Raw genomic sequence first — 10905 nt, forward strand, 5'->3', positions numbered from 1 at the left:
AGAGAGAGAGAGAGAGAGAGAGAGAGAGAGTGTATTTTCAAATGAGCAAGTGTGAATGTTAAAATAGTAATGAACCTAAGGCCTAACTGTATATGATCAAGAATGGCCTTCCTCCTTTCCTAGCTGTCAACCTGACATTTTCTGAGAACTTCACAAACAAGCAAGACTGGACACTTTCATAAAGGTAATAGTTAAAATTAAAGAGGCTATAGATATGGTTCCATGGTTAAGATCACTTGCTGCTCTTACAAAAGACCCAAGTTCAAGTCCTAACACCCACAACTCACCAACTGTTTATAACTACAGTTCTAGGGGATCTAACACCTTCCTCTGTCCTCTATAGGTACTGCATACACATAGTGTACTTAATAAACAGGCAAAACACTCATGCACATAAAAAATAGAAATAAAGAAATAGAGACTGGAAAGTCTATTTATAGTATAAGACAAAAGATGTACCATACTTTGTGAACCCCTCAAGGCCCATGGTTTTACCTTATCACATTGTGACCCCACCTAAGGCACAGAGGAACCACCTTTTGATCTCATTTTCCAAAAAAGAGGGAAGAAAATTTCTTAGAAAACTTTTAAACGATGGAATTTCAGAGATTAGAAAGCTATCTTGGTGGTTAAGTTGCTAATGCCAATGACCCAGGTTTAATTCCCAGTGCCCGTGTGGTGGTTCACAACAATCTGTAACTTCAGTTCTGGAGAGTTACATGTGTGTATGTGTTCTAGAGCTTACACACATATAAGCAAAACACACAGATAAATTAAAATAAGTAAGTCTAAAAACAAGAATAATGGGATGTTAAGAACCACTAAGGCAGTATGCATGGCTGGTGCTAAGACACTTGGATGTAGCTCTTTGAGACGCTCACACCTCATTGGAGCATGTGCTGCCCTTTCTTTGTGTTAAAAATCCCTTCCTGATTTTTCTGCTTTCTATCAGCTTATCCTGAAATTCTTCTTTGCAGTGAAGTGAAGAATTTTGGTTTCACCTGAGCAGAATTCTTAGCAACCATTCAGGCTGCTACAGCTGGCAGCATAGAGTGCTGGCCTATGTCCCACTGCCACTAATGTAATGGTCTGACTGAGTAGGACACCCCAGGTTGGAAAGGGCTCCCTTAGGACATTGGAGATATTGGTCCGGGAGCTTTTCAGCATCCCTGTTGATGACTGGTCTGTGTAACCTCTTTTTTCCCTCTGCTCAGAGGTATTTTATGATCACCCCTAGAGATACAAGGTCCTATATATATTTGACTAATGGCCTTAACAGGGGACAGGCCCTACATACTATTTCAGGGGTCCTTAGGAGAGAGAGAGTTATACTATGAAAGTGATGTGGAGGCAGAGGCAGGCTGCATTGAAATGATATGGCTGCAAGCCAAGGAGGACCAGCTGTCACTAGTAGCTGGAGAAGCAAGGAATGGGTCCTTCCCATAGCCCTGCCCATGAACAGATTTCCACTAAAATGATGCTGAATTTTTGGACTCCCAGACTGAAAAGGGTGCATCCCTGTTGTCCTCAGACATCAAGTTTGTGATCATTTGTCACCATTACCTTAGGAAACAACTATAGGAAGCTCACTGGCTTCCTACTAATCTTTTTCCAGCTGGGGCTTTCAGCAACCAGAAATGAATCACAGAACCCTTCAACATGGAAGGAAGTGGGTGTCCTTAACCCGCCTGCAGCCCAAATGCCACAGGTTGTTCTCCACTCCTCGCTTTCTTTCTCTTTGGGATTCCCAAGTAGCTAGATGGTGGACTCCCTGCATGAGTCTTACACTTTCTCCTGTTTTCCATAGGCTCACCTTTCTGGATGATGCTGTCCTGAACTGTCTTGTGATCATACTTGTTACGTTAAAAACCTTTCTGCAGCTCTATTTTTAATTTCCTAGAGCTCTCTCTTGTTGCTTTTTAAAATAACAGCCGCCTCTTAATGGATGCAATCATTTTTTATTTCTCTGAGGAAATTAATTATAGTTTTTCTATGTGTCTGCATATTTATATTATTTTTCTCTCCAAAATGTCCATTAAAACATTCCTAAATCTGTTTTGGCAATATCCTCAAGTATCCAGTGACATTTGACTGATCATTCGTATGGAAGACTGCAGTTCCAAAGTGTACAGGGGGATGTGGGCAGGTGACAGTTGGAGAAGGCTATAGGTGTGGGCAGTGGCCTTCTTTCTGGGAGGGAGGGTTGTAGGTAGCCTTTTCCAGACCTCTGCAGCAGTGAGACTGAGCTGGCCTCTGTCACTGTAACAACTTAGAAAGGTAGTGAGCCTATCGTTTCAGAAGTGGTTCACAGCCTGTGACAGAGCAGAGCAGGCTGTCTCATAGCCAGGAAGGGAAACTGGGAGACTCCGAGAGAACATCCCTGGTGACGCAAAGACCTTCCACTGGATCTCACCTCCTGAAGACTCTGGCACAGTAGTTCTCAACCTGTGGGCCATGACCTCTTTGAGGGGTTAAATGACCCTATCACAAAGGTTGCATATCAGATATCCTGCATACTATAATTTACATTATAATTCATAACACTAGGAAAATTACAATTATGAAGAAGCAATGAAAATAATTTTATGGTACGGGTTACCACAACATGAGGAGCTGTATTAAAGTTTAGGGTTGCAGCATTAGGAAGGTTGAGAGCCGCTGCTCTACCACTTTCACATAGTGCCAAGTCTGGGGATCAAACCCTTTAACAAATAGGCCTTAGGGAGACACAGGAGCTCCAAGGGAGGACCCTTCTGTCTCGATGCCTAAGAGTGAGCCTGCTTAGTGCTCCGTGGAGCTGTGGGGCTGCTGTCTCTGTCTCACTTCTGGCTGGGGTTGCAGCTGCTTCAGGGACCTTGCCTCCTTTCTATCTTTATACTGGCCAACAGGAGAATGGTGGATTCCTATGACCAAGCTGTGCACTCTGGCCCTGACATCCTGGCAGCATTCCTCTGTCATTTGGTTCAACCTATGCTGCCAGAATGTCTCCATAGCTTCAGACCTGGAAGTGGCAGGTGACTTGTCACAGGTTACTGTGAGGAGTCACAAGTAAATGCAGAGGGCACTCAGAGCCACATAGGCACATCCTTCAGATGTTTGCTTTTACTGTCACTCCTGGAGACTGGGACATCTGGGCCGTGAAGGGGAGAGACACTGGAGTATTCTGAATTCCTCAGATTTCAGTTTGCCTGTGTTTGCAGCCTCTGCCATTCTCACCTTCTGAGACACCAGAACTGAGTGCCGGACTTTGCAGGGGCTACAGTTTTCTTGCTGGGTGGAACCTTTCTTGCATTTTTTTCTCCGTCCTCTGCATTATGACCACAGCCCCCCTGCTGCCCTAGAGTGCAGCCTCTGTCCTCTGCAGCGTCTGGGTCACCAGCTGCCATCAAGGTTTCTTACTCTGCCTTTGTGATTTGCATTTTTTAGGAAAGACTTCTCAGTTTGCCTCAGGAGTCTGAGGCAGGAGGAGTTTGATACCAGCCTTGGCTATTAGTGAGTTCCAGGGTAGCCTTGGGTATAAAGTAAGACCTGTTTAAACAAACAAACAAAAGCCTTCTGAGCCTAGGACCCTCTAGCTTTCTTGACTTTCTCATCTTTTCTAAACTTTATAAAAGTTCTTGTTGAAATTTTAGGCAGCTTGATACAGTGACTAGACTTCCTTAGCTTTCCACTCACTCCTGCTTTCCCTCTCCTGACCCACCTGACTCCCGTCTCTCCAGGATGGACAACTCCAGCCACCAAGGAGCGCTGTGGTGCAGCCTCTGGCGGCTGGTTTCCTTTTGCTTCTCAGAGCTCTGTGCCTCCATGCCACTCACCCCTCATTGGACTCCTCATTTCTCACAGCAGCCCTTTGCTGGATATTGACTGTCTTCTTTGTGTTGTATCTCTCTGCGCTGGCCCGTCCATAGGTCCATGCGTGTTTCCATGTTGTCTTACTGGGGACAACCCCCCCATGAGCTCCCTGGGCTCCTCAGGGAACTCCCAGCTTCTGCCTCACTGCTTCTGTGACCTTTGATTTGTTGGGACCCAGAGTCCACCCTCCCTCCTGCCTCTGCCTCCCATCTATAGGTGCTGCCCCTTTGCCTTTTATTTCCTGTCCACTCACTGCCTCTCTCCTCCCTGCTCCCACCCTCTGTGGGCTTCTTATTCCCTCTCACCAGCTGTCTCACAGGCATTAGAACATTTTCCTGACTTACTAACCCTTTCATTCTTTCCTTCCCCAGACCCTGTAGAATGGTTCCTGCCAATAGCAGCACTTCTCCTCTTACCTGTGAGGTTCCTCCATAGCATTCCCTGAGGTTGTGGCACAGCCCACTCTCTCTGCCAGCATATAAACTCTTGGCTTAGATAGAGCCCAGGTTTCTGCCCCGGGCTCCTTTGTTCCCTGCAGTGACTATGACACTGACTGGGAGATTTACTCCTGCTGTCCCCTACCTCTGAGCCTCCCTTCCTCTGCCTGGCCTCCCTCCTCACTCCATTTTTCTCCTCCTCCTCCTCCCTTGTCTTCCATGGCTTGACTCTGACGTCTTTGCCCCCAGAGGCCTTCCTCCTGGCTCAGCCCAGCTTTCCCAGCAGCCTCGTGTGCCCCAGCATCACTGTTCACTTCTTTCTGCTGCCTCCCACTCACCTCCCCAGCTGAGCCAGTCCTAAATAGCTACATACTCTGAAGCTGCAGCTGCAGCCTGCAGCAGGATGAGCAGAAGAGAGAAGGGTGCTATTGTACTATTGGATGTATTCCTAGTCCTGTAATGGGCTCTACAGAGTTCTGGCCACCTGTGAGAACTCTGATTGCTTGATTCTCATGGGTCATCACAACAGAAGACCAACTCTGAGAAGCTTAAAACACCCGAGATTTTGGAGGACATCAAACAGGACCCTATCTGTTAAGGCCTTGAGTCCTTTCTGACCTCTTCCAGTTTCTTATGTTTGCAATTGGTGCTTCGCTTCCTAGGCTTGTAGATCTATCATTATAGTCTCATGGCTGGCTGCATCTTCATATTATCTTCCATCTGTCTATCTGTCACTGTCCATGTTTCTCCATGTTACAAGAACACCAGGCATATATTGGGTTATAAATGCCATCCAGTACCTATAAGGTTAGAATCAGAAGTATAGGGCTTTAACGTATCTTTTTGAAAAGACTCAATTTAGGCTATGTGTCTTGAACTTACCAGACCCCAGAGTCCCTCAAAGCTTCTGAGAGTCCTGCTCTTATCCAGCCAAGGCCTTTTACCATCTTAAACCATGAAAGAGGAGTGTATGAATGGAGAGCAAGTCAGCATGACTCTGGAAACTTCCTGAACCATCTGCCAGTATCTGCTGTCTGCGTTGCCTTACCGAAGACATGGCCCAGTCATGTTTAGACTTGAGACTTTAGTGTTTCTCAACACCCACCACACTCAGCTCTGAAACTTGACTTTTTTAGTTCCCACCTTTAGCTTGTGTCTGAGTCCATTTGGGCTACCTTAACAAATGCCACAGACCAGGGAGCTTATAAACAGCACAAGTATTTTCTCATAGTCTGGAGCCTGGGAGGTCCAAGGTCAGCGTTTCAACATGTAAATTTGGGGCAGAAACAAACATTCAGTCTGCCAGGTGCTCTCTACTGCCCTGCTCTTTTGCCCGTCCTTGTGACCTGCCAGCAGCACACTAGGCTCTAAGCTTTGTGGAGAGGACACTTTATACACTATTCGCTTGGGTGTACTGTTCCCAAAAGGAGCTGTACCTTATTAATCTTTGCTAAATGCTCCACAATATTTCTGAATGAATTTTAACAGCCTCACATGGTTCTTCTCACTGTGTGGCCTTGAGTACTCATTCATTCATTCACCATGCATTCATTCTTTATTGCCTGCCCCAGGCATATATTTAATTTGGTGCCAAGTAATATGTAGAGTATTACAGAGACAGTAGAGGAACAGATAGGCTAAATTTACTGTGCCTGAGGTACTCATTGTGCCTAGTAAAAGGAGACAGATGGATCAGCCAGTTGTTGTGGCATCAAGTGTACCTTGCTGAGGACGTAGGTTCATTCCAGGAAGAGCCTCTCAACGGGAACTTGGTGGGTGAGAATGAAGTGGCTGAAGGGACCATAGCTGCCCAAATAGGACTATCAGAGCCATCTGGGGATATGGGTGTCTAGGAAGGCATTTCCTTTCAGATTCCCAGAGGATGTGGAGAAATCAGGGCAAGTGCCCTTTCCTGTGGGGTGGGGTGTGGGCAGCAGGTTAACAGTGATGGCTTCTTGCACCAGAGGGCACTGTTGGCCTGACAAAGGGACAAAGCGGCCATCCCCATGTCAGCAGTCCCTGTGACTTGTCCCTTATCCTCTTCCTACTATTCTCTAGGCTATTGAGATACCTACCCTCTTGCCTCCTATCTCTGAGTCTCTTTGCACACATAGAAGCTCTATGTAGCAGCAGCAGCAGATACTCAGGCTTCCTCTTCCTGTAGCGTTTGAATAGAGGCTTGATGAGAACTGTGGGACCATATACAGCCATTGATGATTATAAGTGGCCCAGCTCCACCCAGGGCCACATAGAGCCCATGGAGCTCAAGCTGCCATATGTTCTAGTGTTTTGCTGAAGCTGTACGTGCAGGCCAGGTGTCCCTGTTGTAGTATTCTCTTGTCTTCTCTTGTTACCTTGTGACACTCCAACATCCAACTAAGCAACAAAGCCTGTTTCCTTCTTCCCAGCCCCCTCACACCAATCATCCTGGGCCACTGCAAGCAATTGCAGGCTGGGTGAACCAGAAAATCTTGGCCGAGCATTCCTCCCGGGCTGCCATCCTCGGGTGGACTTGCTGCTTTCTCTAGGATGCTTCATGGTGAACTAAACACGACCACAGGGGCCCCAGGAACTGGCAGCAAAAGGGACAGATGAAAGGACATGTCATTAGGCTGCAGTAGCTGATACTAAAGCACCAAGGAGAGGGCAGACTGAGGCTGAGATTTCTGGGTAGTGGGAATGGAGCATGGGAAGGCCAGGTGCTCGGGAGAGGGAAATAGGTTTTGTTGGTTAGTTTGGTAGATACTAGGGCCTATTTCTGAGTTGTTCTTTCTTCTTATTGCACCTGAGTCAGCACAGGTAGTCAAAACTGCTAGCTACCAGTGCCTGAGGCAGGATGTTGCTTTGTGATCCCTCTACTACCTACTCTGTAAAAGCAGATATAGTTAAGATCAAAGCTGTGCATGTTCTAGAAGGAAAATTCTAGGGCCTGCCACTTGACTGCAGTACTTACAGGGCTCCCTGCCCTGTTCCCCAGCCAGGCTGCTCTATCAAGGAGCACATCTCTTTAGCAGTATAGTAGCCATAGTATCTGGACTCAAACTGGCCTGACCATGGGATTCTATACTGCTTCTGGTTACAGGAGGCAGCCTGCAAGATATAGTTCAGGTCTAAAGAAGCAGAATTTCTAGGGACATTTGATGATTTAATGGGAAAATTGAAATTTCTCTGACATATCTGGAACATGTGACCACTGGTACTGTTGCTGTCTGCTGTTCAGCGCAGGGTGTGGAGGGAGACCCTGAGTTGATGGAGGTCAGGAGGGTTTTGTTTGTTTGTTTTTTTCTATTGTAGGTTTTCTATTTTGGGTATTTTCCGTGTGTAAGTACCCCATATTTCTAATGAAAGTCACAGCTCAGTTCCAATGTGGGGACTTAATGCCTATCAGTTCAGAGCTCCCACTCTGAGGGAAGCATAAATATTGTGCTCAAATTTAGCTGCTGTTAGTTAATCCTAAAGCACCTGTAAAAGTGCGTCTGAAGGAGAGGACCCTGTAGAATGACCTGCTGACATTGGGAGCTTACCTCCCCCCCCCCCCTTCACTGTAGAATCCACATGGGCAGACCTCAAGCCTGTGATGTTAGGACCTTTGCCCTGCCTCATTTGGCATTTTGTTGTAGGCACCATTTCAGCTCTATGGTTTTCTGTCTGGAAGGAGGAATGCTGAGATCATAGATCCAGTGTTGGAGAAAACTGAAGCAGGATGAGGTGAAAAGTTTCCCAAGAGCTGCCTTGAGTAGCAAGGTAGGAACAGGTGCGCTAGATGCCCATTGCTTCACTGTGGCCCGAGAGGAGTTACTTACAGGACCTCAGTGGCAGTCACAGCAGTCTAATTCCCTTGTTTGTTTGTTTGTTTGTTTTATAATCCTCCAATTTATATTATTTTCTTTCAATATAATGTTGTAATTTTATTTTTTATTGGATATTTTCCTTATTTACATTTCAAATGTTATCCCCTTTCCTGGTTTCCCTCTCTCTCAGAAACACCCTATCACATCCTCCCTCCACCCACACACCCACTCCCACCTCCCCACCCTCAATTCTCCTACACTGGGGCATCTATAGAACTTTCATAGGACCAAGGACTTCTCCTCCCATTGATGTCTGACAAGGCCATCCTCTGCTACATATGCAGCTGGAGCCATGTGTATTCCTTTGTTGATGGCTTAGTCCCTGGGAGTTCTGGAGGGTTTGGCTGGTGGATATTGTTGTTCTTCCAGTGGAGTTGCAAACCCCTTCAACTCCTTCAGTCCTTTCTGGAACTCCTCTATTGGGGACCACACGCTCAGTCCAATGGTTGGCTTCGAACATCTGCCTCAGTATTTGTAAGGCTCTGGCAGGGCCTCTCAGGAGACAGCCATATCAGGCTCCTTTCAGCATGCACTCCTTGGCATCCACAATAGTATCTGGGTTTGGTAACTGTATATGGGATGAATCCCCAGGTGGGACAGTCTCTGAGTGGCCTTTCCTTCAGTCTCTGCTTCACACTTTGTCTCCATATTTGCTCCTGTGAGTATTTTGTTCTTCTAAGAAGGACCAAAGCACCAACACTTTGGTCTTCCTTCTTATTGAGCTTCATGTGGTCTGTGAATTGTATCCTGGTTATTTGGAGCTTTGGGGCTAATATCCACTTATCAGTGAGTGCATACCATGTGTGTTTGCAATTGGGTTACCTCACTCAGGATGATATTTTCTAGTTCTATCCATTTGCCTAAGAATGTCATGAATTCATTGTTTTTAATAGCTGAGTAGTACTCCACTGTGTAAATGTACCACATTTTCTGTATCCATTCCTCTGTTGAAGGACATCTGGGTTCTTTCAAGCTCCTGGAATTTCCCTGTTTTTAATGCACAACCCGAGACAAGAATGGGATCTGTTAGCCAGCATTTGCAGAAAATAGCAGACAGGCCTCTCCAGGTTGCTGGCATCCTGAAGAGGAACATGGGATGAAGGATCTTTGAGAGCAGTGGGTTGCTTGTTCTTTTGCCATCTCCCCCATCTCTGTGGGCAGGGAAGGAGTTCTGCTTGTGTGTCATTCCAAGGAAGACACACTATGGTGTCCCCTGAGGCATGTGCTCTGGGCCAGTTGCTGTGCCTGCAGAATCAGAGAGTGCCTCTCCCATGTAGGAGGAAAGGAACTTTCTGGAAGCTTCAGGCTTAATGCAAACTTCAGGTTTCCACTATTGCTGTCACCAAGTAGGAGGGCTTTCCCTCAGAGGATTTAAATTGGAGTCACAACCATTGCCAACTACGAAGACTTCATGATAACCATCCAACCAAGAATTCCCCTAATAGGGTACTGTGTGGTCTAAGTGGAAGCCTGCCCCCATTCCCCTACTCTCTCTAGCCATGCTATCTTTTGGGATGAAGATGACAGGAGACATCTGGAATAGTGCCAGCCTGAAGGGCTGTAACTGGCAACACCTTCCCAAGAGGCACTGTTGTGAGGAAAGAGGATGGCCACATTAGATTAGGATGCCAGGACTTGGGCTTGGACAGGTTGTGTCCCCTTTAGTACCCAAAGCAGGAATTCTGGGGGGCTTGGAGGGTACCACACTATTCAGTGCCCACCCAAGGTCTTCTTACCACTCTAGGTACCCTGCTTCTCTCTCATCTGACCCCCAAGCTTTATGATACCCCCTGAGCTGTGCAGAGGGTTCTGTCCCTTCAGCTTTGAGAAAGTGCTGAGGCTTAGGTGCAACTTGGTCAGCCTTATCAGCTGCTCACTGGAATTATCTCAGACCCCCGAACTCAACACTCCAGTCAGCTGTCCTGCAACTGGATTTCTCTGGCTGATCATGATTTTGAAGGGTCCTGAGGGTAGGCCTGTGAGGGCGCTGAGATTCAGTGAGGGAAAGGCTAGATTAGCTATGGAGATGCTGAGGAACAAGGTGCTGTGTTCTCTTGTCTGTGACAGCCCTGTTTTGAGTCTGGCAGTGCACTGAATTAGGGGAGAGGCTGGTTGCAGCAGAGGCCTCCTGTGACTGTAGTAGTGAACCACCCTTCAGGGTAATGTGACCCTTGCCCTCCATCATGCCTGGCACAGTCCCTACCAAGCAGCCTGTTTAGGTACCATTCTACTTTCTGAGTGACATTTTTATGCCTTGAACTAAATCCACCACAAAAGTCTGCAGCTGCTTTCTAGCAGGTATTGTCTTGTAATCCTGCGTATCGCTGAGGGCCTAGGCTCTAGGCCACTGCTCATCTACTTTCTGCATGACCCACTGCCCTGCCTCTCTGGCCCAGCCCTCCGAGGCAGCCAGTGGCCCATGATGGCCTCAGGAGGCGGCGCCCCTTCCCCTGATTTCAGCCTTGGCTACAGCCCAGGCCTCCAGCAGTCTAGTGCTGGAGAACTTTGTATTCTGGGGCCAATGACCTCGGGTGGAGCAGTTACTGCTTGTGGATCCTCTATCACGTCCTCTGTGTGCAGCACGCCTAGGTGCTTGGCTGGTACAAGGTAATTGTTCCAGAGCAGGTATGGCCCTATAAATCTGAATCAACTGCTAGAGGCTAGGTTTTAAATGTGATGAAAGCATACTGTATGCTAGAAGACTAGTGTCTCTCTCTCTCTCTCTCTCTCTCTCTCTCTCTCTCTCTCTCTCTCTCTCTCTCTCT

The 10905-nt window shown here is 47.1% G+C and overlaps 1 protein-coding gene across 7 annotated transcripts in view; it reads left to right on the plus strand.

The window, feature by feature from the left end:
- Positions 1-10905, plus strand: part of Pc (pyruvate carboxylase) — a 112753-nt gene that overhangs the window by 73804 nt on the left and 28044 nt on the right. Inside the window, exon 1 of one of the 7 annotated variants that reach the window (XM_029532817.1) lies at positions 164-184. The exons of 3 other annotated variants lie outside the window; for them this stretch is intronic. The gene's annotated coding sequence lies outside the window, so the exon portion shown is untranslated. Of the gene's footprint in view, positions 1-163; positions 185-8011; positions 8034-10623; positions 10766-10905 lie in introns of those variants that run through there. 3 more of the 7 variants (XM_029532514.1, XM_021198730.1, XM_029532212.1) reach the window with 3 other exon arrangements.

The sequence above is a fragment of the Mus pahari genome, chromosome 1 (assembly GCF_900095145.1).
Source record: "Mus pahari chromosome 1, PAHARI_EIJ_v1.1, whole genome shotgun sequence".
NCBI classification, from domain to species: Eukaryota; Metazoa; Chordata; class Mammalia; order Rodentia; family Muridae; genus Mus; species Mus pahari.